General features: G+C 33.4%; 1 protein-coding gene across 2 annotated transcripts in view; it reads left to right on the top strand.

The window, feature by feature from the left end:
• The window catches only part of LOC106678242 (proton-coupled amino acid transporter-like protein pathetic), a 187,828-nt gene that overhangs the window by 38,621 nt on the left and 122,325 nt on the right, over positions 1–26,882 (top strand). Inside the window, exon 1 of one of the 2 annotated variants that reach the window (XM_014416657.3) lies at positions 20,139–20,297. The exons of the other annotated variant lie outside the window; for it this stretch is intronic. The gene's annotated coding sequence lies outside the window, so the exon portion shown is untranslated. Of the gene's footprint in view, positions 1–20,138; positions 20,298–26,882 lie in introns of those variants that run through there. 2 annotated transcript variants of the gene reach the window in all.

Here is a 26,882-nt window from a genome sequence, read left to right as displayed (position 1 = left end):
GTACAGTTGTAAATAGCAATAAATAAATATAAAAAAAAAAATTTACTAACTTCCAAAAAAATATTATATAGCTTCTATGTAAATTCTAGGTCAGTAGAATAGTAGGCCTTTTTGAAATCTATAGAATGCTGATTAACTACCCCGTAGTATATTTAGTTTTTCTGTTTTATTTGTCATGATTAAGAGTTGAATGATTTCGCCTGAAACCTTATTGGTAATCTTCGATAATTTCTTCAGCGTATTCTACGATCAGACTAGTTAACATTAACGTAAATATTTACATTCAGAAGAGAGATTCCTAGGTAATTACAATCTCTCCTCAGCTTAAAGTGGGAGGGAGTTTATCTTCGGGTGACCAACCTATTCTAACCATGGTGGGGCGAGTCAAGTTTCTGTTTCGTGGGACCGCCACAGGAATGGAAAAAGTTGAGCTCCCAGGCCAGATTTGAACTGGCGCCACCGTAGTGTGTGAAGTGAAATAAGTAATAATTCTCCATCAAACAGGCATTTTTTTCAATTTCCCAGATCTGTTTAAACAAAGACTCCAGTTATAGTATTTTAGAAACTCCAGTTTCACCGTATGCCTTGATTAGTTGACTAGAGATATTTTCAGTTCCCGCTACTGTCTGTTTCTTGAAATACAAACTTTATAAATATCAAATAAAAATAATTGTAATCATTAGACATGGAGGATAAAAATTACATTGTTAAAATATAATCAAAAACAAAGTTTTTTTTTTTTTATGTTAACCTTTGAAATTGACAAATTTCAATATTGATTATTTCCTAAGAAAGAGAAGGAGGGAAGTTAACCATTAGAAGCAACTGAAGGTATTTTCCGCATGGATTGACCACAATGGGATAAAGGTTAAACTGGAGAACTGGAAATAAAAAGAACAAAGTTAAATGTTTGGACCACGGGAGGTGAATCGCTCTCTTATTCCAGGGATTTTCCTATTTGCGGTTTTATACTAAATTAAAACACAGTTAAAATTTATATTTGACTCATTCAAGGTCCATCACGCCTTCGTTCGATTCTTTCTGTAACGATCAGTTTTGAGTACCACCGCTATATTTAAATTTAAAAAAATATATTTTCATTATAATAAAATAACATCATAACTAAGAAAAAACATTCATGGCAGCCTTCGTACTATCCATCAGAAGTGAAACTTCTGGAAATGTATTAGTTTATGAAAATTGTATTAATTATAATATTTATTTTACAAAAATACAATAATGTTTTAATTTATTAAATTATAATTATAAAATGATGTTTTATATCAATTCAAATATTCAAAAGCTCGTTCTATATTTTCTAATTTTTACCTGTCTATTTCAGCGTAGAGCCAAGACAAAATTTTTGAAGAACTGGTGTCGACGTCCAATCATAATTAAATATTTTAAATAGCTACTTCATATTAAATTCTTGAACCATTAATATACCAAAAACAAAATTGTTAAAAACTTATAGGTCTAAAAGAGGTAAAATTGTATATTTCGAAGGGAGTATTGTTAAAGTACCCGAATATAATTACCATGGTACAGCGTTCAGTTCATGACTAATGGGTACTCAGGTGGTTGAGGTGCAGGTCTTTGCCACCAGGGGACTTGGCTGTGGTGACCCCATGTAATGAAAGGTTAACCCCCCACCATGGTTAGAACAAGTTGGTTACCTCTATATATACCATATAGGATGCCAGGCAGAAGCATTACAAGTCGATTATGTTGAGTTATATCCTATGTCCTGTACATATTTAGGTCTCGAAGCACATAGAGGAATAGGAAAATATCCAAGCGAGATACTACCAGCGACCACTGTGTTTGCAACGAAATACCCTACACTTTATGACAAGACTAGAAGTGGCACTCATTCCATTGTAAAAGCCCAAAAGTTTAGTTCATTTTTTAATTTAATTTTTTTTTTACTATCCAATTGGTTGTTTAATTTTTGTTAACTATAAATTTATTTATATTTTTTAAAGTTTAAGTTATTCTGTATTTTAAATTTATTTCAAATCTGTTACGTAAATCATGGACGTTTAGAGGTCGAGGTAATAATAAGAATTTATGTATTAGTTTGTTATTGTTGTGGGGCTACCCTCAAGTAGAGTTAGCCTGTATAGTACATAATATAACAAGGATTCTAATAATAATGAAATAATAATAATGACAATCAACAACCTATTGGATTTGGCCTTAAAAAGCAAGCAAAAAGTTGTGCCAAACTGGTAGGAGAATGGTGCAAGAGGAAAAAGTTGTGAATGACCTTTAGCAAGACACAGGCCAATCTCTTAAGAGGAAAAACTGATATGGCCCACCCTATTAATTTAATAATTCGAGGAACAAGAATAAGTCCAAGAGAGGTAGTCACTTACCTTGGCGTAAGATTTGGAAGATGATTTCACGCGACTCCTTGGATTACTTGGGAAATAAGGTGGCCCAATCCTTGAACGGCCTTAGTCGTGTGGGGGGCGCCTTCTGGGGCCTCAGATACCCTGTGACAATGACCATATATAAAGGAGTGGTCGTGAGTATTCTAAGGTGTGCCTCCCACGCCTGGAACCGGAATCTCTCGCACGCAGAAGAGAAGGTTGATGGCAATCCAACGGACGGCTTTGCTTAGAGTCACCAAGGCATACCGGAGTGTCTCCAACATGAAGCTGGACATAGCTTCTGTTGGATCTGTAGAGGTGGGTGGAGAGCGATGTATAATGTATGCATTACACATCGCTGCGGTGTGGTATGTATACAACAGTACCAACTACAGTGGAATTAGGGCCAGGATAGAGGCTGATAAGATAGGTATTGTGAGGCATCGGAGCTGCCTGGTTATCTGCGCCAATCTTTGGCGACTTTGGGGCATCGCCTTTCAAGCGATCCTCTCCCATCCTCTCGTTATTGGCGTCAAGATGTCCGTCTCGGATGAGATTAAAGCTAGCAGATATTATCGATATGCGCATATCGATCCCCCCCTTGTCATCTACTGTGAGTGACTACTTTTTTACCTCAAATTTCTTTTTTGTCTCTAACTATTAAATTTGTTGTACTATTTGTTCGTAAACATGAAAAAGTTGTTATAAAAATGCATAGTAAGGCTGATAATTTGATTTCAATATATCAATTTCGCGTTTTTTTGTTGTTTTTTTTTATTCTGGCCAGGAAAATTTATGATGAAAGAATAATATTACTTATTTTGGCAAATCTATCAATAGCTTGCTGAGTACACATCGTACTGAAATATAGATATATGACTTATCTGCGTACTTACGTACCTACGTGCGTAAAAACAACAATAATTATTTTAAGGGCGAAAAAAACACGTCTAGGAGAATTAAAAGAACATGAATAATAGCAATACTTATTAGTTCAAAGTAGCTACAGATTTAGAAGTTACTTTCTTAACATTAATGGTAAGACTGAGTTTGTATGTTTCTAAGCAAGGAATCATAATTAGATGTATATCCTGACAAAAATATAATTAATGTGTCTACGCATTGCGTCCGGTGACAAGTGTAACACCTAAGTCAAAATATATTGTGCAGTGTGGGCAGAGTCAGGCTGTCAGAACTCTGGGAATTTATGACCTTTGCAAATTCATCAAACAGAAAGTTTTGTCTTCTATCGATCGATCGATAGCAATCGACTTGTTGGCAACCCCTGATATTTATAATGTACGAAATAATTAAATTAGGTTCATAAATGCACTACTTCGTCAGTCTCCTTCCAAATGAATAAAAAAGCTAAGAATAACACAGAGAAATATAATAAATAAATTAATAGTGCGATTAAAGTAACACTAAATCAACAAGTACCCAACGAGACATGATAAAATTATTTTTAGAAAATGTTAAAGTCTCAAACTTGAATCAGAAAATTAATTCATCGATATGTTGCACTTGTACATACATCAGCTTAACCATATTTTGAATAAATAAAAGATTACTGAAGGTACCCAATAAAAAACAAGTTATAATTCAAAACAATAAAGTTATAATTCTTTCTTACAATGTGATTCCTATGTAACAATACTTTAAGATGAAATTATTCCGTGTAGTTATAAATCAACAGCATACGTTGCATTATATACGGGATCAACAAATACATGGACTTATCCTGGAAAAACCACGTTTCCTATATTTCCCGTCGTACCTTTTCCACCCTGAAGCGTTTAAATTATCTTCCTTTTGAAACCCGTAGGCTCCTGGTTACTTCCTTAATATTCCCCCACTTTGACTATTGCTGTGTGGTTTACGGGGGTGTCTCTCGTCACAAAATGATCTCGAAGCAAAATTAAAACGGTTAAATAATTTGTTTGTACGATTCATCTTCGGGGTCTAGGGACGCCTCTGTCACACGATTTTATGAAGCGTTGAAGTGGTTTGACCCCTCCTTCCGTCGTAAATATTTCCTTGCTTCCTTTCTGTATCAAGTCATCCAATCCCACCGTCCATCATATATCTCAGATATCCTTCAATTTAAGTCCTCAGTGCATTCCCGCAATACCTGCTCACGGCCCTCAGACTTATATGTAAGTGCCCATCGAACCGCAGCCTTTGGTAAATCTTTCCTCATCCGTTCCTCTTCCCTATGGAATTCGATTCCCTCCTTTATTCGTAGTTCTAATACCCTTCCAATCTTCAAATCCCGTATCTTCGACTACCTTCTGTACACCCAATTCCGGAAGAATAACAATTGAAAGTTTCAAAAAAGCTTTATATATTTTCTGTCTTAAATTGTCGTTTATAATTGTAAATATGTACACCAGCATAAATCATATCTTTGCATTTATTACTTTTTAGTTTAATTGTATTTGATTTATTATCATTTTTTTCAGAAGGCATCTTATGATTTATGATATGACAAGTAGTTTTATTTTATCATTATTTTGTATGTTCTGTTATTATAATTGTTTATTTGTATATTTTTAAATTCATTGTATTTTTTTATTTTATGACTTCTTGTAATTTCATCTCTCTTTTGTAATTTACTCTAAGGGTCTAAAGCCTAACTTTGTCGCCTGTAAATTATTCTAAAGAAATCTATCCCAGAATAAATATTATTATTATTATCATTTAATTATTTATAGCATTCAATATAAAATGAGTGACTGAGTGTAAAAGGAATCGTATTGCTTCCCTAAAGGAAGGAGGAGCAGTTGGATTCTTTAATTAACATGATACTGATGTGAGTAGGTGTAAGGAAAATCTGAAACGATAGCAAGGCGTCAAAAATTTCTTGCAAGACCTCTTATAAGATATGTTTCCGTCTTATATTTAATTCATTCCTATATGTGTAAGCGATATCATGCTCATTAGTAGAATTTGTATATAGAAGATGTTGAGGAGAAAAGAGACTTCCTTTACAGTGTTGTCATTACTCAATATTTACATGTACATCAGATCAGGTCTGGCAGAAACAATGTTTCCGCTAGTACCTCAGAGCCGATGAGTAAAAAAAACCGTTATTTCACCACAATTTTTTATTACTTTAATAAAAACTACGTATAATTACTAGTCAAAATTGATGAGTCTGCCAAGTATAGGTAGGAGGAATAAACCATGGCGGCTGTTTTAAAACGTTAAAAAAAAAATTAATTTTTCATTAACAGGAAACTGCACGTCGATTTCGACTTTTTTTATTACTTTAGTAACAACTAATAACTAGTCGAAATAGATGAGTCTGCCAAGTTGTTGTTATTCTTTAGGGCAGTAGGGTGTAAAACCTTAATTGTCATCAATGCCCAACATTTATATTTTATTTTCCTAAATTTAAATTTAAATGTATGCTCTCACAAGACTGAAAAGACAGGAAACTGCACGCTGATTCCGACTATTACAGCACTTACTTGACAAACGGTCTAAACTTCCAATTCATTACAAAAGATTGATCTACATGACAATAATAAGACCTATCTGGACATACGGAGTTGAGCTTTGGGGCTCCACTAAACCATCGAATTCCTCTCGTATCCAATCCTTCATAATTAACAGAATATATAAAATAATGATAAAACAAATAAAATAAAACTACTTGTCATATCATAAAACATAAGATGACTTCTGATAGTAAATAAAAAGAAAAAAACGATAAAAAATCAAATACAATTAAACTAAAAAGTAATAAACGAAAAAAAAATGATTTCTGCTCGTGTACGTACATATTTACAATTATAAACGAAAATTTAAGACAGAAAATATATAAGATTTTTTGAAACTTTCAATTATTCTTCCGGAATTGGGTGGACAGAAGGTAGTCGAAGATACGGGATTTGAAGATTGGAAGGGTGTTAGGACTACGAATAAAGGAGGGAATAGAATTCCATAGGGAAGAGGAACGTATGAGGAAAGATTTACCAAAGGCTGCGGTTCGATGGGCAGTTACATATAAGTCTGAGGGCCGTGAGCGAGTATGGCGGGAATGCACTGAGGAGTTAAATTGAAGGATATCGGAGATGTACGATGGACGGCGGGAATGGATAGCTTGATAGAGAAAGAAAGTGGTGACAGAGGCGTCCCTGGACCCCAAAGATGAATCGTACCAAGCAATTATTTAACCGTTTTAATTTTGCTTCGAGATCCCCAGAGACACCCCCGTAAACCACACAGCAATAGTCAAAGTGGGGGAATATTAAGGAAATAACCAGGAGCCTGCGGGTTTCAAAAGGAAGATAATTTAAACGCTTCAGGGTGGAAAAGGTACGACGGGAAATATAGGAAACGTGGTTTTTCCAGGATAAGTCAATGTATTTGTTGATCCCGTATATAATGCGTATATAACGTATGCTGTTGATTTCTAACTACACAGTATAATTTCATCTTAAAGTATTGTTACATAGGAATCACATTGTAAGAAAGAATTATAACTTAAAGAAAATTGTTGATTTGTTTTTTATTGGGTACCTTCAGTAATCTTTTAATTATTCAAAATATGGTTAAGCTGATGTATGTACAAGTGCAACATATCGATGAATTAATTTTCTGATTCAAGTTTGAGACTTTAACATTTTCTAAAAATAATTTTATCATGTCTCGTTGGGTACTTGTTGATTTAGTGTTACTTTAATCGCACTATTAATTTATTTATTATATTTCTCTGTGTTATTCTTAGCTTTTTTATACATTTGGAAGGAGACTGACGAAGTAGTGCATTTATGAACCTAATTTAATTATTTCGTACATTATAAATATCAGGGGTTGCCAACAAGTCGATTGCTATCGATACACTTGTCACCGGACGCAATGCGTGGACACATTAATTATATTTTTGTCAGGATATACATCTAATTATGATTCCTTGCTTAGAAACATGCAAACTCAGTCTTACCATTAATGTTAAGAAAAGAAAGTAACTTCTAAATCTGTAGCTACTTTGAACTAATAAGTATTGCTATTATTCATGTTCTTTTAATTCTCCTGGACGTGAGTTTTTTTCGCCCTTAAAATAATTATTGTTGTTTTTACGCACGTAGGTACGTAAGTACGTAGATAAGTCATATATCTATATTTCAGTACGATGTGTACTCAGCAAGCTATTGATAGATTTGCCAAAATAAGTAATATTATTCTTTCATCATAAATTTTCCTGACCCGAAAAAAAAAAAACAAAAAAAAAAACGCGAAGTTGATATATTGAAATCAAATTATCAGCCTTACTATGCATTTTTATAACAACTTTTTCATGTTTACGAACAAATAGTACAACAAATTTAATAGTTAGAGACAAAAAAGAAATTTGAGGTAAAAAAGTAGTCACTCACAGTAGATAACAAGGGGGGGATCGATATGCGCATATCGATAATACCTGCTAGCTTTAATCTCATCCGAGATGGACATCTTGACGCCAATAACGAGAGGATGGGAGAGGATCGCTTGAAAGGCGATGCCCCAAAAACGCCAAAGCAGATTGGCGCAGATAACCAGACAGCTCCGATCCCTCACAATACCTACCTTATCAGCATGTATCCTGGCCCTAATTCCACTGTAGTTGGTACTGTTGTATACATACCACACCGCAGCGATGTGTAATACATACATCATACATTGCTCTCCACCCACCTCTACAGATCCAACAGAAGCTATGTCCAGCTTCATGTTGGAGACACTCCAGTATGCCTTAGTGACTCTAAGCAAAGCCGTTCGTTGGATTGCCATCAACCTTCTCTTCTGCCGTGCGAGAGATTCCGGTTCCAGGCGGGGGAGGCACACCTTAGAATACCCACGTCCACTCCTTTATATATGGTCAATGTCACAGGATATCTGAGGCCCCAGAAGGCGCCCCCACACGACTAAGGCCGTTCAAGGATTGCGCCACCTTATTTCCCAAGTAATCCAAGGAGTCGCGTAAAATCATCTTCCAAATCTTACGCCAAGGTAAGTGACTACCTCACTTGGACTTATTCTTGTTCCTCGAATTATTAAATTAATAGGGTGGGCCATATCAGTTTTTCCTCTTAAGAGATTGGCCTGTGTCTTGCTAAAGGTCATTCACAACTTTTTCCTCTTGCACCATTCTCCAACCAGTTTGGCACAACTTTCTGCTTGCTTTTTAAGGCCAAATCCAATAGATTGTTGATTGTTATTATTATTATTTCATTATTATTACAATCCTTGTTATATTATGTACTATACAGGCTAACTCTACTTGAGGGTAGCCCCACAACAATAACAAACTAATACATAAATTCTTATTATTACCTCGACCTCTAAACGTCCATGATTTACGTAACAGATTTGAAATAAATTTAAAATACAGAATAACTTAAACTTTAAAAAATATAAATAAATTTATAGTTAACAAAAATTAAACAACCAATTGGAAAGTAAAAAAAAATTAAATTAAAAAATGAACTAAACTTTTGCGCCAGTTCTAGTCTTACCATAAAGTGTTAGGAATTTCGTTGCACACACAGTGGTCGCTGGTAGTATCTCGCTTGGATATTTTCCAATTCCTCTATGTGCTTCGAGACCCAAATATGTACAGGACATAGGATATAACTCAACATAATCGACTTGTAATGCTTCTGCCTGGCATCCTATATGGTATATATAGAGGTAACCAACTTGTTCTAACCATGGTGGGGGGTTAACCTTTCATTACATGGGGTCACCACAGCCAAGTCCCCTAGTGGCAAAGACCTGCACCTCAACCACCTGAGTACCCATTAGTCATGAACTGAACGCTGTACCATGGTAATTACATTCGGCTACTTTAACAATACTCCCTTCGAAATATACAATTTTACCTCTTTTAGACCAATAAGTTTTTAACAATTTTGTTTTTGGTATATTAATGGTTCAAGAATTTAATATGAAGTAGCTATTTAAAATATTTAATTACGATTGGACGTCGACAACAGTTCTTCAAAAGTCTTAGCTCTACGCTGAAATAGAGAGGTAAAAATTAGAAAATATAGAACGAGCTTTTGAATATTTGAATTGATATAAAACATCATTTTATAATTATAATTTAATAAATTAAAACATTATTGTATTTTTGTAAAATAAATATTATAATTAATACAATTTTCATAAACCAATACATTTCCAGAAATTTCACTTCTGATGGATAGTACGAAGGCTGCCATGAATGTTTTTTCTTAGGATGTTAATTTATTATAATGAAAATATATTTTTTTTAATTTAAGTATAGCGGTGGTACTCAAAACTGATCGTTACAGAAGGAATCGAACGAAGGCGTGATGGACCTTCAATGAGTGAAATAAAAATTTTAACTGTGTTTTAATTTAGTATAAAACCGCAAAGAAGAAAATCCCTGCAATAAGAGAGCGATTCACCTCCCGTTGTCCAAACATTTAACTTTGTTCTTTTTATTTCCAGTTCTCCAGTTTAACCTTTATCCTATTGTGGTCAATCCATGCGGAAAATACTTTGAGTTTCTTCTAATCTTTAACTTCCCTAATGTGTTGTGAGTTTTTATTTTTCAAATAAACAAAATAATGGTACTTGTGAAGAATATTTTTTAAAAACCGCATTTAATAGGGTTAAACAATTTTAATGGGGGCAGCGGTAGCAGCATGGCAACGCGCCAATCTACCAACCCTAAGGTTGTCAGATCGAGTCCCGGTTCCACCCGGGCATTTATGAGGCCCGTTAGCCAATGGGTGGCACAAAAAAAAGGCGTGGGAGTGACGAACCCACCCTACGGAAAAACCACGTCAAGAAACGCGCGATTTATTTTCTAATAAATCGCGTAAGGACTTAGATCTCCATGTGGCCTGTCACTCATATAATAATAATAAACATTTTTTATGAGGATAAAACCTATCTGATATTACCTAATTTTACATTGATATACCGAATTTCATAAAAACTCTTTGAGCCGTTTTTGAGAAAAATTCGACTTTGGTTTGCTACGCTAAGAAAATCCGATTTTTTCACGATAAAATTTTCCCTTACTGTATATTCCAACTCGAAAAAAGTATGCATTATTGCTTTAATAACAGCCAACTCTGCACTCTAGAAAAATCATGACGGAAAATGACCGCCAAAACAAAGATCAACACTTATCCGACTTATCTAATGGGCCATTTGAGGAGAAGATAGTTGCCTAGCTTTTCACTGCATTTCCTCCAAAGAAATGGCTTTAATTCTTCTTGAGTTTAAATTGAATACCTCTCAGCGAATGAGTCATTCAAGAATGAATGAATGAGACCATGATTGATATTTTTAATTAGTTCATATTTCATTGAACTGTATATTTCTTCCAGATTGGTCAAATGATATAATCTTATACAGGTTAAACGATTAATAAAGCTTAAATTTTTTATCAATAAAGAAAGTTTTAAGAAACTAAATGGAACTTTATTTCTATTTTTTAAATAAATAATTCAAACTCTATCCATTTTAGTCTCATGACTTTTTATTTCTCTTATACGTCCAACGTTTCGGCCAATCCGGCCATCTTCAGGGACAATCCACTCAATACCACTTTGAAAACATTTAATTTAACAACTCTAAACTTCATGCAGCCTATTCTGCCCAGGTCAAAAATATCAATATCTAATTAGTCAATTATCAATTAAAAACAAAGTCAATTTATTTATCTGCAGACACTATTCCTTAAAACTTTTATCACAACAATTATTTCTATTGTAATAAACAAAATGTACTAATTAAGAAAAAAGTATAGTTGGTGCCTGCTCCTTTTCTCACATACACTCTTAACCAAACACGAAAAGTTTAAGGGATAAGTCCAGACAATAGCTTAAACCTGATTTCAAACTATTATGGAAATTAATTCTAATAGGTGTAGTCATAAGTAACTTCCGTATCTTTTATCAGACATTTATTTTCCTCTCATTAAATTACAAAATTATCTTAAGTTATTATCTATAACCTTCTCCCACCTTCATGGAAGATTATCAATTCCTTCTTAGTAAAATGTGGCTGGTTTGGACTGGGAGAAGTTTTCGACAGCCTGTCTCACTCGCTCTTCTGAATTGAAGGTTTTTCCATTCAAAAAGTTTCTTAAGGAACAGAAAAGTTGGTAGTCTGTCAGGGCAAGATCCGGGTAGTAAAGTGGATGTGGTAAAACAGGCAATCCAAGCTCAAGCCTATTTTCTTGAGTCACTCCTGCTGTTTGTGGTCGCGCATTACCGTGTGAAACAATGACGTTTTTACGATTTAAGAGTGTCCTCTAAAAGCGTCTTGTTTTCATGGAGTTTCTCTTGCACTGTTTGCAACTGCTGAACGCAGTAATCTTCAAATTTGACTTCAACAACTTGTGGGGAATTGTTCCTTGACTATTCCACCTTACACACAGTAACTTTTTTTTGCCATGGATGATTGCTTTTGGATCCGGTAGGGATGGTTGATCCTCTTCAAGCTACTGCCTTTCCGGACGATATTGAGATAGGTTACCAACTTTACATCCCCTGTAAATATCCTGTTTAAAAATGCTTAATATTTCCCTTCAGAGGTGACTTGCGATCTTCTTTATTCCGTCCGAAATTTTGAAGTACCCATACTCCTAACTTGCTGACTTTCTCTAATTGCTACAAGTAATAGTTAACAGTTGGTTGTGATGATTCAACCTTTTTGCTATACCTCTTGTTGATTAACGAGGAATTTTCTCCAATGTTGCCTTTAAAAGGTTGTCGTCAAATTCGGAAGGACCGCCTTTGGTTCGTCTTTTAAGGTCGTATCACCAGAACGGAATTTTATAAAGCAATTTCTAACTGCCCGATCAGTTATTACTCCTTCACTATAAACATGGCATATTTTTTCAGCTATAGCTTTGCATTCATTACATGACGAATATGTATTTTTTGAATCTCCAATTCAGAGGTAAAAAAAAATCAGTTTAACATGTAACGTGCATCATTCAACGTGTAACAGTTGACAAAAGACCTGAAACCTCGCTGTCGGATTTAAGTAATCCGAATATTTCGGTTAATTTTTTGAATTTATATAAAGTAGGGGTCGGGGGTCTCATTTTCTGATGCCCCCCCCCCTTGCCGCGAACACTGGAAAGCTCCGAAGACGCTGCGACTACAATGCCACCCCAGCCTATGCACAATGCAAGCTAGGACCTGGCCTACCCCTACCATTACGCCTGAGTCCAGGACACGCTGGCCAGCCTCTGAGAGAAAAGGAGGTCTTTTCAGACACCGGGCGAGTACACGTGGTTTTCTCCATTTCACCCACAGCATACCTAGACGAGGAAAGCGACTAGGGTACGTCACCGCGGCGGCGAAGACGTCACCAGATAAGCACATTCTTAGTCTATGAGATCCCAACCTTATTCTGTATTTATCACATTAAAACCTACACACTAACATCATCTGCCCCTTCAGGGATTAATTAACATTATAAATAAAAATGAAAATATATGCATGCTAATTAGCGGAAAGTCTCACAATTTCCAGCCCCCCTTTTCCACACAATAATTTTAATCATAAAATTACACTCGGGACACCTGCAGTATAGCACGAACAGGTACCGATGTAAACACTCGTCTATATAGCGAAAACAAAAGATTGTTGTCATGGTAACTCATAGCGGGTATATACGAACAATAGATTAGTGAAATTATGGTGAAAAGAAAATCTAGCCTTGATGACCGCACAAGCTCTTTTTCTAGTAAAAACGTACGAACCAATCCCACAAATTTCAAGTCGCTAGACGATTTTTTTTCACAAAACTGTCTTGTACCACATTAGTAAGTTTCCATTAAATAAACAGGGCCAACACATTGCACAATTCCTTTTCACTAAATAAAAACTGTTGAAGTTCCATCGGGACCCACATGGGATTCGTTGTATTTGGGTTTCCGCGTTTCTGCGGAATTAGTTAGCTTCACCGAGACTGTTGGCGTTGAGCAAACAGTTCCCTGAAGTACCTACCTAATATCTGAATCATACTAACCAGAGGGCGCTTGCAGAAACGGAAAAGGACAACTTCAAGATATAGGGGGAAAACAGGACTGGATTCCTGTGGGCGAGACCAAAATATGACATAGCGCTTCTTCTATGCAATGAGCCATTATAAGCAACTGAGAACTGATTATTGGTGTTTAAATTATCTTTTCTAGATGCTTTATATTGGAGCAACCATGTCTGGAACATGGTTTTCCCATATTTCGACTTAACTGAGATATGACGAGTGTACTACATAAGAGAGTGTGAAAAACGATAAACTACCACCGATTCAAGAAAGAATTGTGCTGGCCTTAGAAAAATATTGCCTTAGAAAAAGCATAAGACCCTGTATAAATATTTTTAAAATTGAGGCATGGAAATAGAAAAGTTCCAGAAATACAAAAAATGAGATTTTGACGGAATTAATATGAAAATACCAGCACTAATTCACTGATATCTTGAACGGTTTAGTTCCTAGAGCTGTAAGTTGTTCATAATTTTGACGCGACAACGTCTTATAAATTAGATTGCAGGGAGTCATGTAGGCAAAAGTGTAGCGTAACGGAAATAGAATGGGCGTGGCTTAGTAGTATAGTAGCGGGGGTAATTGAGATTATAGATACTGGAAGTCATGTAGGCAAAAGTGTAGCGTAACGTAGAGTGCGGTGGTGGGGGTAATGATGTATTCTGATAATTAAATTATGTCTGAAATAAGGAATATGCGCATAATAAAATTTTGGTATTAATTAAAAATCTATAATTCCAATATTTAGCGTAAAGTTGTCAGGTCAGGCGTGTTTTTTACAAACCCACACATTTTTTTGAATAAAAAGCGTTTTTATCAAAACTAGTTTTATGGCATTTAGAGCCTTTTCCATTTCTATGTCTCAATTCATTCCTTATATCCATTAACGAGATGGAATGTTGGTACCTGAATTAATAAAGTAAATAAGAAATGCAAATATTTTATTAGGGTCCAAAAAGGACCCCCTCAGTATATTGTGTTTGTCTCAGACCATGGTATTACGGAGGTTAATGGAAACCATAACTAAACCCTAACTGAATAACTGAATAACAGTATAACTGAAACCTGAGAACGGAGAAGTAATCCGAAACATCGGTTAATTTTATATTTTTTTTAAATAAAAAAGGATATGGAAAGTTAAATTAAAATTAATTAAAATCTGTACCGCCACAGCCCATGCAGGGTTAAGGGGTGCAGTACTTTAAAAGGAAGTACTGTTACTAGAACAACGGTTGTGCAAGGAGGTGATTTGGTCAGAAACGGCGCTCGACCACCAGATTTTCACCCAAAAGTATTATGTGTTTTTTTTTTGTATCACGAAGGTTAATTAATGGAAGGCATATGACTATATGCTATGTATTAACCCTTTTGATATTACAAATGTCTTTTTCTGTCCATCTAATTAGGTATCTGATCTCCTCAAATGACGAGGGGCAGAGAAGCGGTTGACTCCTTTCAACACAAAGGAATTTTTCTCAGTAGTATAATAGGTACAAGATGTTGAAGAGACAAAGTCCATAAAACCGGGTATCAGCGGCTTGCCTTGTTGGCAGACAAATCAATTATAGTTTATCCCAAGCACATGTAGCTCTTTGTGACTTGTTCTTCGTGGACGTAGCTAATGGTAGCCAATGAGGAATAAGATTCCAAAAGGGTGACGCCAACAATAATGTGGAGGGGACGAGAGACTGAACAGCAAGAGGAAGGACTTGGGACTAGGAACTGACAGCGAAAAGAGGAAAAAGGATGAATTTCGACCGAAGGAAGTCCTCAGAGATCAGAGGAAAGATGACCTAATCAGATCTGGAACTCCATGGCTAAGAAGTCACTACACACCACGTCATGCATCACCCAACGAAGAAGCAATTCAGATATGTATTAGGTAATCATTTATAATCTAATAATATTTTATGGCAAAACTATTTACCTGGATCATTTTATGATGTACTAAATGTAAATAAATACTTTTATATTACTATAATATCATATTACTCAATACCACCCCTTACTATATTATATATTTCAATAGTAGCAATATTTTATAAATATATAGATATATAATTGATAAAAGCCCTTCAGAAAAAAAGTTTATTAATTATAGGTTAAAGGATTCAAATAATTTTAATTAATATAAATATATATTGCCTTCGACAATTATCCTGGCTTCCCAATTCACAACAGATATATATAGAAAGAAACTTAAGAACAAAAAATCACTCCGAAACGTCGGTTAATTTTCCATTTTTTTGAATAAATGAGAATATAGAAAATAAAAAATCTCCTAATATTTTTACTATGCGACAATTAATATTTAATCCATACATTAACTCTATACAGATTCTAATTAACGTTAAAATATTGAAAACATTTCTTTATAATGAATTATGCGCTATTTCTATGATAACAGTCTATCAAAATCAGGGGGTTAAATAACATTCAACATTTTAAAAAACCAACACGTATACGCTAAGCACTCAAAGATGGTAGTAAACAAAAACGCAATTGCCCCGGCTTATCTTATAGTAAAAGAGCACAGCGGAACAAAAGGAAATTATTTCATCAACATTTTTTTATTACTCTATTGAAAACTATCTATAATTACTAGTCAAAATTAATGAATCAACAAAGATAGGGAGAGGGAATAAAAAATGGCGGCTGTTTAAAATTGAAAAAAAGGCTGATTTTTCATCTGGAAATGCATATCTTTGAAACTACCAACAACACTAGAAATACTAATAGAACATTATTTGAAGAATAGTAAATTTTCTTAAACAGAAGAGATTCCAAAGCTTAGCGAGATAAAGTTTTTTGAAAAGCAACATTTCATAAATAATGCACAGAAAAATCAGTAGTTAGTTAATTTATTGTGCGAAAACATTATCTCAGGAACCAAGAAACGTACAAAGCAACATTTCATAAATAATGTACAGAAAAATCAGTAGTTAGTTAATTTATAGTGCGAAAACATTATCTCAGGAACCAAGAAACGTACAGATATCATTTAGCAATCAAATTAAAGCTAGTTTAATCTGCTATTTAGTAGTTTATGACGTTTATCTTCGTAGAAGTAGTAGTTTTCATGATTTTTGCAAAGATAAATTAACAAAATAATCATTTCTAGTTGTCCAGCCAAATTTTTTGATTTATGAAAAACATTTTCTCAGAAACCATCGCACGTACAAATGTAAAATTCAAATATTTTATATAGTAGTTTATCTTCGTTGTTTTTTATGAATATGAATTTTTGTCCGAACAACTAGAAATCAACTTATTTTAGCAAATATCATGTATTTACTACTACTCTTATGAAGATGAATGTCATAAACTACATTATAGCACACTAAACTAGCTATAATTTGAGTGCTAATTACTATTTTGTTTATGAAATGTTGGTTTTAAAACAACTGTTTCTCGGGAACAATTGAACGTAACTCTTTCAAGGCTCATATTTTAGAAAATTTACTATAGTTTAAATAATGTTCTATCAGGTTTTGTAGTGTTGGTAGTTTTAAAGATATGGTGCTTCGAATCAGTAATTATTATCATTTTTTTTTTTTAACAAACGCCATTTTTATTCCCCAACTATACTTGGCAGACTCCGTTGCAGTCAAGCAAGTACTTGCTACTCAAGTTCAGGGCGCGCCCATTCTGACACCCCAAGAAATAGGCCTTCCACTGAAAAATGAAATATGGGAAAGTTGGCAGTCCATGTGGAGTGAAAACCCGCCAAGGATACTAAAAACTACTGTAGAAATTAATAGACCATGGGCCACATCGATTCGTTCCGATCGCAGGGAAGAGCTTCCAATAGCTAGATTGAGAATGGGACATACAAATATAACTCATTCCTATCTGATCAATAAACAGTCACCTCCAAAATACCGATATTGTAATAGTACATCTATAGGCATATTTCAGAAATGCCAATTCTATGCTGTTATATAATGATAATGATGAAAAAAATCATGAAATCGCTATTAATGTTTTAAGAAGGAAACACCTACTGAACAAGATTTAAACATTAAATTCAGACACTCTACACCGCCTAAATAGCGGACATCCCAACCACTCCTAACACTATCCTCACCACTTACGCTGATAACACACGATAGTATGACTTCACTTGACTCGCAGTCAATGATTATGATTGACCCTTTTATTTATGCAATTAATTAAAACCATTACAAAATACAATAAAACATTTAAAGAAGATAGAGAGAAAAAAAATTATATAAATAAATTCATATAAATAATAGTTGACAATCATTAACTTCTATCAATTTTCTTTCCATCTTTCTGTATCCTTTCCTGCATAGGCCTTCCTGGGGTGACCAGCCCTATTGGGAGGCGAGTTCTTTCCATTTCTTCTTCCAGACATCCTTGTTTCTAGCAGCTCTCCCCAAGAGGGGTCCTGCCGTCCTCTTGAACATATCGCTCCATCTTTTCTTTTGACGTCCCCTTCTTCTTTGCAGGTCGTATGGAGTCCATTCTGTGACACTTTTTGATCATCTGTCATCTTAGCATCGAAGGAGATGTCCTGCCCATTTCCATTTGCTCAATCTTGTCGTCTTCAGTAAGTCCTGTTTCTTTCTGGAACCAAGCATTTTTTATTCGATCTCTTTTCCTCACATTCACGATGCTTCTTTCAATATTATTTTGCCACACCTGTAATTTCCTCTCCTGAGCTATAGCAGTCAATAATTTTCCTTTAATTGCATCCTAAACTCTCCAATCCCATATAGCAACCCTCGAAGAATGGTGTCATGATTGGAGGATATAAATAAATCGCATCAAATCACCTTTACCCTTCGTTAAACCATCCGTACAGTATCCTTTGATAATGTTGATATTACCCCTGTAGAAAATATTCGCTATCTTGAACTACATCTGGACAAACAACTAATCTGGAATCGTCTCACAGGACTGAAAAGATAGGAAATTGTCTTTTCGATTCTGACAATTACAACAGTTGCAACTATACAAACGGTCTAAACTTCCAATCCATTACAGAAGACTGATCTTCATGACAATTGTAAGGCTAATCTGGACATACGGAGTTGAGGTTTGGGGCTCCTCAAGTTTCTTTACATGTCAGTATCACTCCATTTTGATTTTACATTAATTTACTTAATGTGTATTTAAGTAAATACACCTGTAAATAGCAATAAATAAATAAAAATTCAGATACATTTAAATTTAAATTCAGGTACCTGGACAAACGACTGCTATGGAATCTTAATACAAGACTGAAAAGAGAGGAAACTGTCTTTTCGATTCCGACTATTACAACACTTACTAGACAAATGGTCTAAACTTCCAATTTATTAAAAAAGACTGATTTACATAACTATAATTAGGCCTATCTGGTTATGAGCAGTTGAGCTTTAGGGCTCCTATAAACTTTCAAATTTCTCTCGTATCCAATCCTTACAATCCTAAATCCTCAATGCTCCTTACTTTGTCACAAATAATATCTTCCATAAAGACCTTAATGTTCCATATGTAACCGATCTAGCCCGAACCAGATATCAATCCTTCCATTATAAACTCTCTTACCATCAAAACCCATTACTTTCTAACCTTGCTTCTTTTTCAATTTCTAACAACTCTCCTAGGCGACTGAAAAAGAAGATGGCCTCGAAACCTTCTAGCGTAAAAATATGATTAGAGTGCTAGCAATGGGTAGATTCTCTACATCCTGTATCACTTTATTTTGATCTTGCATCATATTTAGTAAATGTGTTTTTATGTAAATAAAGTAGTAAATAGAAAAAATAAATAAAAATCACAAACATTTAAATTTTTTTTTTATTGATATTTACAACTGTATAAAAAATACAACAAGTAAATTTGATCATAATGACATAATGATATGATACAGCATGTAGAGAAACTACCCAGTAGTAGAACTCTAAAAACAGTTTATAATATAAGGTCACGAGGCCATCTTCTTTTCAGGCACCTCGGAGGTTTGCCAGGAATGGAAGAGGAAGCAAGGTTAGAAACTAGTGGGTTTGGGTGGTTAGGGAGTTTATTATGGAAGGAATAATATCGGGTTCGGGCTAGATCGGTTACATAAGGAACATTTAGGTCTTTATGGATGGTTTTATTAGTAACAAAATAAGGAGCATTGAGGATTTTACGAAGGATTTTGGATTGTAAAGATTGGATACGAGAGGAATTCGAAGGTTGAGTGGAGCCCCAAAGCTCAACTCCGTATGTCCAGATGGGCCTTATTATTGTCATGTAGATCAGTCTTTTGTAATGAGTTTGGAAGTTTAGACCGTTTGTCAAGTAAGTGCTGTAATAGTCGGAATCTGCCTGCAGTTTCCTGTCTTTTCAGTCTTGTGTTAGCATACATTTAAATTTAAATTTAGGAAAATAAAATATAAATGTTGGGCATTGATGACAATTAAGGTTTTACACCCTACTGTCCTAAAGAATAACAACAACTTGGCAGACTCATCTATTTCGACTAGTTATTAGTTGTTACTAAAGTAATAAAAAAATGGGTTGAAATAAATGATTTTTTGTCCGCTTGTGATTTTTTACTACTTATTTCATTAACAATAATGATATAGAAGATATAATATAAAATTATTCTAAACGTTATTTTTTTCTTTTTCATTGGGGGGAGGGGACACACGCCCCCCGCTGGACTAGGACCCGAAATTCTGCTATGCACACAAGACCGAAGAAGCCTAGCGCAGGTAGCGGACGAGCTGAAGGCGAGAGGTGGGGACGGAGCTTAAAAGCGATTTGCGGCTCCTTAAAGCGGCTCTGTTTTCGCGAACTCCATCCACTGTGTACAGCGAGCTGTCCCTTCTGTGTTGTGTACGTACTCATTGCAAGGGTTCCAGGTTCGGCAAAGGGAGTTGGGTCTGCTTTCAGGTAAGTCCTTTGCAATCATCCTTATTTAAAGAGAAGAAAACAAATGAATCCAACATAACCTCGTATTCATTTTATTATATTTAAATTGATTATGAAACATTTTTAAATATCATTCAGTCATTTATTAAGAACATAACTATTAAAAATAAACAAAAATAAGGTGATAAGACTATATCTTAGTGAACAATGAAAGTGACTAGTATCCTAACATTTATAATTTTCAATTTTTCATCAATTTATTACGTTTTCGCACATTGGCCTCAATTTATTTTATTTTTTTTATGACTATTATCTTGCTACTCGTAAGCGTAATTTTTAAAGACATGATGTCACTATAGTAAAATTAAATTAAATTGTCTAGAAGTTTTGTTCGTTCAATCAATAGCATAATAATATTAATGGTTAATAAAAAAATTATTTAAAAAAAATTTCAAAAGAATATAAAATTTCTATAACTGGAAAAAATTTATATCGCAATTCGTGTACTTGTGCTATTAAAATCTGAGATTAATACCCTCATAAACTACTTGAACTAAGAGTATATATTTATAGTGTTAGTATCAATCATCTTAAGCGTTTTGATGAAGTGGGGTGTGCATGTGATGAGTCAAAACAGAAATAAATTAATATGCTTGGATAAATACTTAGAGATGCTTTTAAAAATTATATCATGTTAATTTATTTAATTAAAAAATAATAAAAAAGTTAGTTGATTTTTTTTAATGTAAATTTAACCTATTTTTTTTTTCTTTCTTTGTTAAATGATACACTATTAGTTAGTGACTTCATTTCAGATTTAGTCGGTATTTAAAAATATAATATAAAACATTTGTAAATTCAATTTCAGGATAGGATGTAAAAAAATGTTTTAGCCAACAAAATATAGACAATTATTTTGTGTTTCGAAGTATAAAATATAAAATAGCATTTTATACTTAAAATACTTGTGTACTTAATACATAGGACATACTAATTCAAACACGAAATGCTTTAGATTTAAAAAAAAATTTGTACTCGTTTCCTTCTAAAATTCATGGAATAATTTGTATTATATACTTTATATTAATTTGTAACTGATATAATTAGCATTGAAAATACTTAAATATTAAAAGTATTGTGTATTTTTAACATTTATTAAAACAGTATTTTGAGTTTTATCTAACAAATGAAGATATCGAATCCAATATCCTGATGGCTTACTTCACTTTACTGCTGAGTATATTTCTACTAATTTTGCGAAAGATTCAATCAAAGGTTCTCCCTTTTAGACAAATTACAAGTTTTTTAAATTAATTTATTCACTGACCAGAGTTAGGCCTCATACATAAATATGTTCAATGGAAAAATTTATCGAAAAAGTTGTAATTTTCCTAAAAGAGAAAACCTTTAATTATATATTTAATTTCCTTTTTTCTTAGCACCAATGTGAAGTATGCCATCTATATTGCGGCATTATTACTTTCTAAAAGGTGGAACAAAAACGAATTAAAAACAATGAAAATAAATCGCAAGTATATTTATAAAAGTCTTCAAGTGCAGTCTATATAGTCTAGACAGAAAAATTATAAAGCCTAAAAAAAATTTTTAAAATATATAGATGATCAGGACTATAAGGAAAAAAATAAATAGTTCACAGGAAGAACTTAAATGAAATATAATAAAAACTTTTAAAAACCAAGTAAGGACCTGTTGCACAAATCTCTTACAAACTAAGATTGGTCCAAGAGTTTGACTTAACTCCGGTATCTCAGTGGTCTACAACTTTGTTAACAAGGTTACCAAGGTTATCTGGAACTGGAATAACTACCCAACTCATTACTGGAGCGATTTGCTTGATTTTTCTCCTTAAAATGTTGCCATAGGTAACTACAAAACTACTGAAATGCCCTATTTATCTGATCAAAAACTCATAACTGTTTTTAACAGTCTAAATTCGACATTTTTTACGCCTAGCTCAAACAGTATACTTTTTTCACGGTTATGTAATACCAATTGGTCTGTCTCTTTCTGTAGAATAAGAAAAATATATTACTGAATTTATTAAATTATGTTATATTGAAGAAAATATATAAAAGCCTAATGAGGCTATGAGTAAAGTAAGTCAACAAATTTTTATTTTTCGTTAAAAAAAAAAAGCATGTTCGTTTTTAGTGTCATCTGAAAGACTTAAATACCTTTTCCATAGAAATCAAAAATTATATATTTTTCAACTTTATTTTTTTGTTCTGATGGCCATTGTTCATATAATCGTTCATAACTCCTCTATATTTTATCCAATGTCTACCGATAAAAAACTACAAGTTTGCTCTTTTTACCTACTTCAACACCATTTAGTCTCAACGCCATTATAATGGCGAAATATTGGTTTTAAATGAAGGAAACCTTTTCAAACATTTTATTTCATACCTCTGGATCTACTTTGTTTAATTAGGTCAGATTTATTCAATTTTTTGCGGTTGCCCTAAACCACTCCTAAGATTGGTTGATTATTGTTGAAGGTTTTATTATTTTTAAAAATAAATCAAAAGCGAGCATTTTGGACTAAGAAATTTTCCGTTTTCGAACAATGTTATTTCGATAAATTGTGTTTAAATTCCCTGCAAGACAAAAAAAAATCACTGAATTCGGACAATTATTGCCAAAGATACAGATACGAATGAGTTTTCCTATTACAGTTTTATAAAGTGTATAGAGACCCCAGATATTTAAAAAAAATTTAATATATACTATTACCACATATTTTTACTATATATGATTATTTACCGGCAAACACTAAATAAATAATTAATTCAATCCTTAATTCAATGTGTGAATAAAAATAATAATGTATGTTTAATTTTAACTAAATACATTAATTTATATCAAACTTTCAATTGTGTTTAATTAATCTATATACATACCCAAATTACCTGGTTTAAAAAATTAAAATATGTACCGCTACAACCCATGGAGGGTCAGGGGTTCAGTACTTTGTAAAGAACTACTGTTACTAAACCAACGGTTGTGCAAGGAGGTGATTTGGTCAGAACCACGCTCGACCATCAGATTTTTACCCAATTGAAGAGGCTGGGTGGACCTCAGAGGGCTATAGAACCCAGAGGAGTTGACTCATGGATACATTGTAACAGATAGATATATATATATAAACTTTATTATCTTTGAATAAATAAGGTAAAGGAAGAAATATGAAACAAGGAAGAATGCAATAGACAGATGAAAATAAACAAAGAGCCAAAAAATCAGGAGGGGGAAGAGATAAGGTAATTTAATTTGATGATAAAGAAAAATTACACCTTAGAGAGGTAAATAGCCAAAGTGAAACATAAGTATTTATATTACCTATGTCTTATCTCATGTTTGCTGAGTATATAGCAACATACTGTATTCAGGCACAATGGCTAGATGTTTCTCCCCTTCCCTGTCTATACATAAATGCCTTACATAAGTTCGCTCTTTTCTCACAATGTCAGACTTATTAATACGGTAAACAAAATTATTGGAGACATTGACAAAAGAATTTCCAATTGAATCATAAAGATAACTTCCCACATGAAACCAGTGAATGAAATCATATTTAAATCAAACTAGTAATGGTAATGAAAGGTTAGAATTTACATTTAAGCTCTTCATTGTGCAATTTTTATCCTCATATCTTCATTTATGTAATATTTTTATATGGTGGTGTATTTAATTGTTGATAAGCTTATGGAGGAAAATTAAATGTTAATGATTTTAAATTTTAAATAAATAGGTTTTGAACTTATAATAAAGAAAATGACCAGGGCAGAATAGCCTGCAAAAGAAATTTTAAATTTATGTGAGGAAGAGTTTGTATTGAAGATGTCCTTGAAGATGGCTGCAATGGCCAAACGTTGGACTAGTGAAAAATAAAGTGTTGAGACAGAGTTGGATACTAATTTTTGATTGATTTAATAAATAATAGTTTTATTTATAATTTAGTATATTTCCAGTTTAAGATAAATTTTATTTTGTTCAAGTCGATCCAAGCCAAAATAATAAAAAATATGAGCGTTTTCAGTTTTTTATCTATTAATCAAATAATTTGAATGATTATTTGTTTGTTCGTGCTTTATGCACTTCCATACCGTTCATCCAATTGTGGTGGGGCTTTGTGCACTTCCATACCGTTCATCCGATTCTGGTTGGGCTGTATGCACATCCATACCGTTCTTCTGATTGTTATGGGTTTTTTTGCTAAATGTTTAGGATTTTCGCGGGAAACCTAGGCATTATTGGCGCGTTACTCAAAAAGTATAGATTTTTTTTAATGGTTTTTATATGCCAATCATTGTCTCTTTCTGAAAAATAAGATACAGCGAAATAAGCTGTTACCATTAATGTTACTAAAGTTACTGCTAACTTATCTTATCTTAATGATTTAAATGATATCAAAGTTTCAAACGTGTTCAATTTATGCCTATACATCATCAAATATAGCAATGGCAATGCATTGCCGGATATGCTAGTTAAATAATTAAATAATAAATAAAAACTGATGAATTGGTTATAGCATTTGTTCAGGTTTACTTTAACATTTCTTCCTCTTGCCCCACAGTATCTTTTAATAATAACCCACTTAGTCCTGTTGAACAGATCCGTTACTTAGGACTAAATCTGGATAAACGACTGACATGGAATCCTCATACAAGACTGAAAAGACAGGAGACTGCTCGTCGATTCAGACTATTACAACATTTACTAGACAAACGGCCCAAACCTCCAATCCATTTCAAAAGACTGATCTACATGACTATTATAGACCTATCTGGACATACGGAATTGAGCTATGGGGCTCCACTAAACCATCTAATTCCTCTCGAATCCAAGCCTTACAGTCCAAAATCCTTCGTAAAATCCTTAATGCTCCTTCCTTTGTCATAAATCAAATCATCCACGAGGACCTCAATGTCCCCTATGTTGCCGATTTGGCCAGAACCAGATACCAATCCTTCCATAATAAACTCCCCAACCACCCAAACCAACTCGTTTCTAGCCTGGCTTTTTCTACACTACCTAATAATCCTCCTAGACGTCAGAAAAGAAGATGGCCTCGAGATCTTCTCCTTTAGAGATGTTGTTGGAGTTCTATCAATGCGTGTATTCTCCACATGTTTGTATCATGTCATAATACAGTAAAGCAAATTTACTTGATGTGTATATATGTATATAGTTGTAAATAACAATAAACAAATTATTAACAAAAACTTTAACATTTCTAACTAATCAGTTTCAAATCGAATGAAAACAATTGATATTATTATTAGAACTAACAAACTGTATTATTCAATCATATAAATAAATGTTTTCAGTTGGAGACCCAAAGGAATTTTTCATATCTGCGGTCTGATGAGGAAATGACATAAATCACTTTTACTCTTCTTCAAGATAGGAAATTGCAAATAACACTTTGCCTACATGCATTTTGTGGATTTTACTTACATTTTACTATTTAACACTGTTTTTTTCTTTTTTTTATACACTGAATGAAAACTGCTAAAATAAATTTATCCGTCTTAAAGTGAACAAATGAGACTCCGGAATATGAGAAACCAGAATCTTATTTGTTGCTGTATTATATATAGTTATAGTTTTGGGGAGCTATGAAGTTACTAAAAGCATTTCTCCGTCTATTTAAAAAAATAATTATTGAAATTATGTGATGCTCATTAACAAACAATAAACCACCTATTAGATAAAATTTGGTTAAATAAAGAAAATATGTATATAACCAAAATATTTTAATTTAATTATCTTCATAACCTATAATAAAATTAATGATGAGCTGATTGTTCACCGTAAACTATATGATGAGATTATTGGGTGTACAGTCAGTAGAGAACACAAATAAGAAAAAATGTACATATATTAGGGCCAACGTTTCAGCCCGAATTTCAGCCATTCATTAGGGCTAAAAATAAAAAGAAGATAACAACCATAATGATTAAATGGAAGTACAGAATAACAAGAAACATAAGAAGATAACAGATAATGTAGGTACAAGATAAGTAGTATTGAAGAAAATGCAAAGTGTAATATTACAAGAATATTAAAACTATACATAATAATATTCCGGAAATATAATAGTATAAGCTTTTACTTATTTTTGTTCTTCAGTAACTAAATCCCTAAGGATCTTCTCCTCATATATAGTAAAATTCATTTCGTATCTATGCATGGACGGGAAGTGTTCCTAGATATTTAATATCCTGGAATTCATAAACCTCATAAGTTCTAATATGTTGCTTCATATTAGAACACGTTTAAGAATGCAATGATCAACCTAAGACACTGTAAAAAAGGGTTATTAACTATATATATATAAGTTACGGTATGAGTCAGCTGTTATTTCGATGTCAGCTGACTGAGGGGATCAGCTGACTGAGGGGATCAGCTGATCGAGAGTATATAAGCGATGTAACGAACACAATAAAGTTAGTATTTTACAGCAGTTCAACTGAGTTAGATCTTTTTCCTTCTTCTCTTTTTTGACATTGTGCTTTCGCCAATACTTAACTGGTGCCGAAACCCGGGAACTTTAGATACCGGAGTAATTTTCAGTCTAAA

The sequence above is a fragment of the Halyomorpha halys genome, unplaced genomic scaffold (assembly GCF_000696795.3).
Source record: "Halyomorpha halys isolate HHAL.00 unplaced genomic scaffold, Hhal_1.1 Scaffold130.1, whole genome shotgun sequence".
Taxonomy (NCBI): Eukaryota; Metazoa; Arthropoda; class Insecta; order Hemiptera; family Pentatomidae; genus Halyomorpha; species Halyomorpha halys.
The sequence above is the reverse complement of the archived record's forward strand: the minus strand, read 5'-3'. Positions and strand labels throughout refer to the sequence as shown.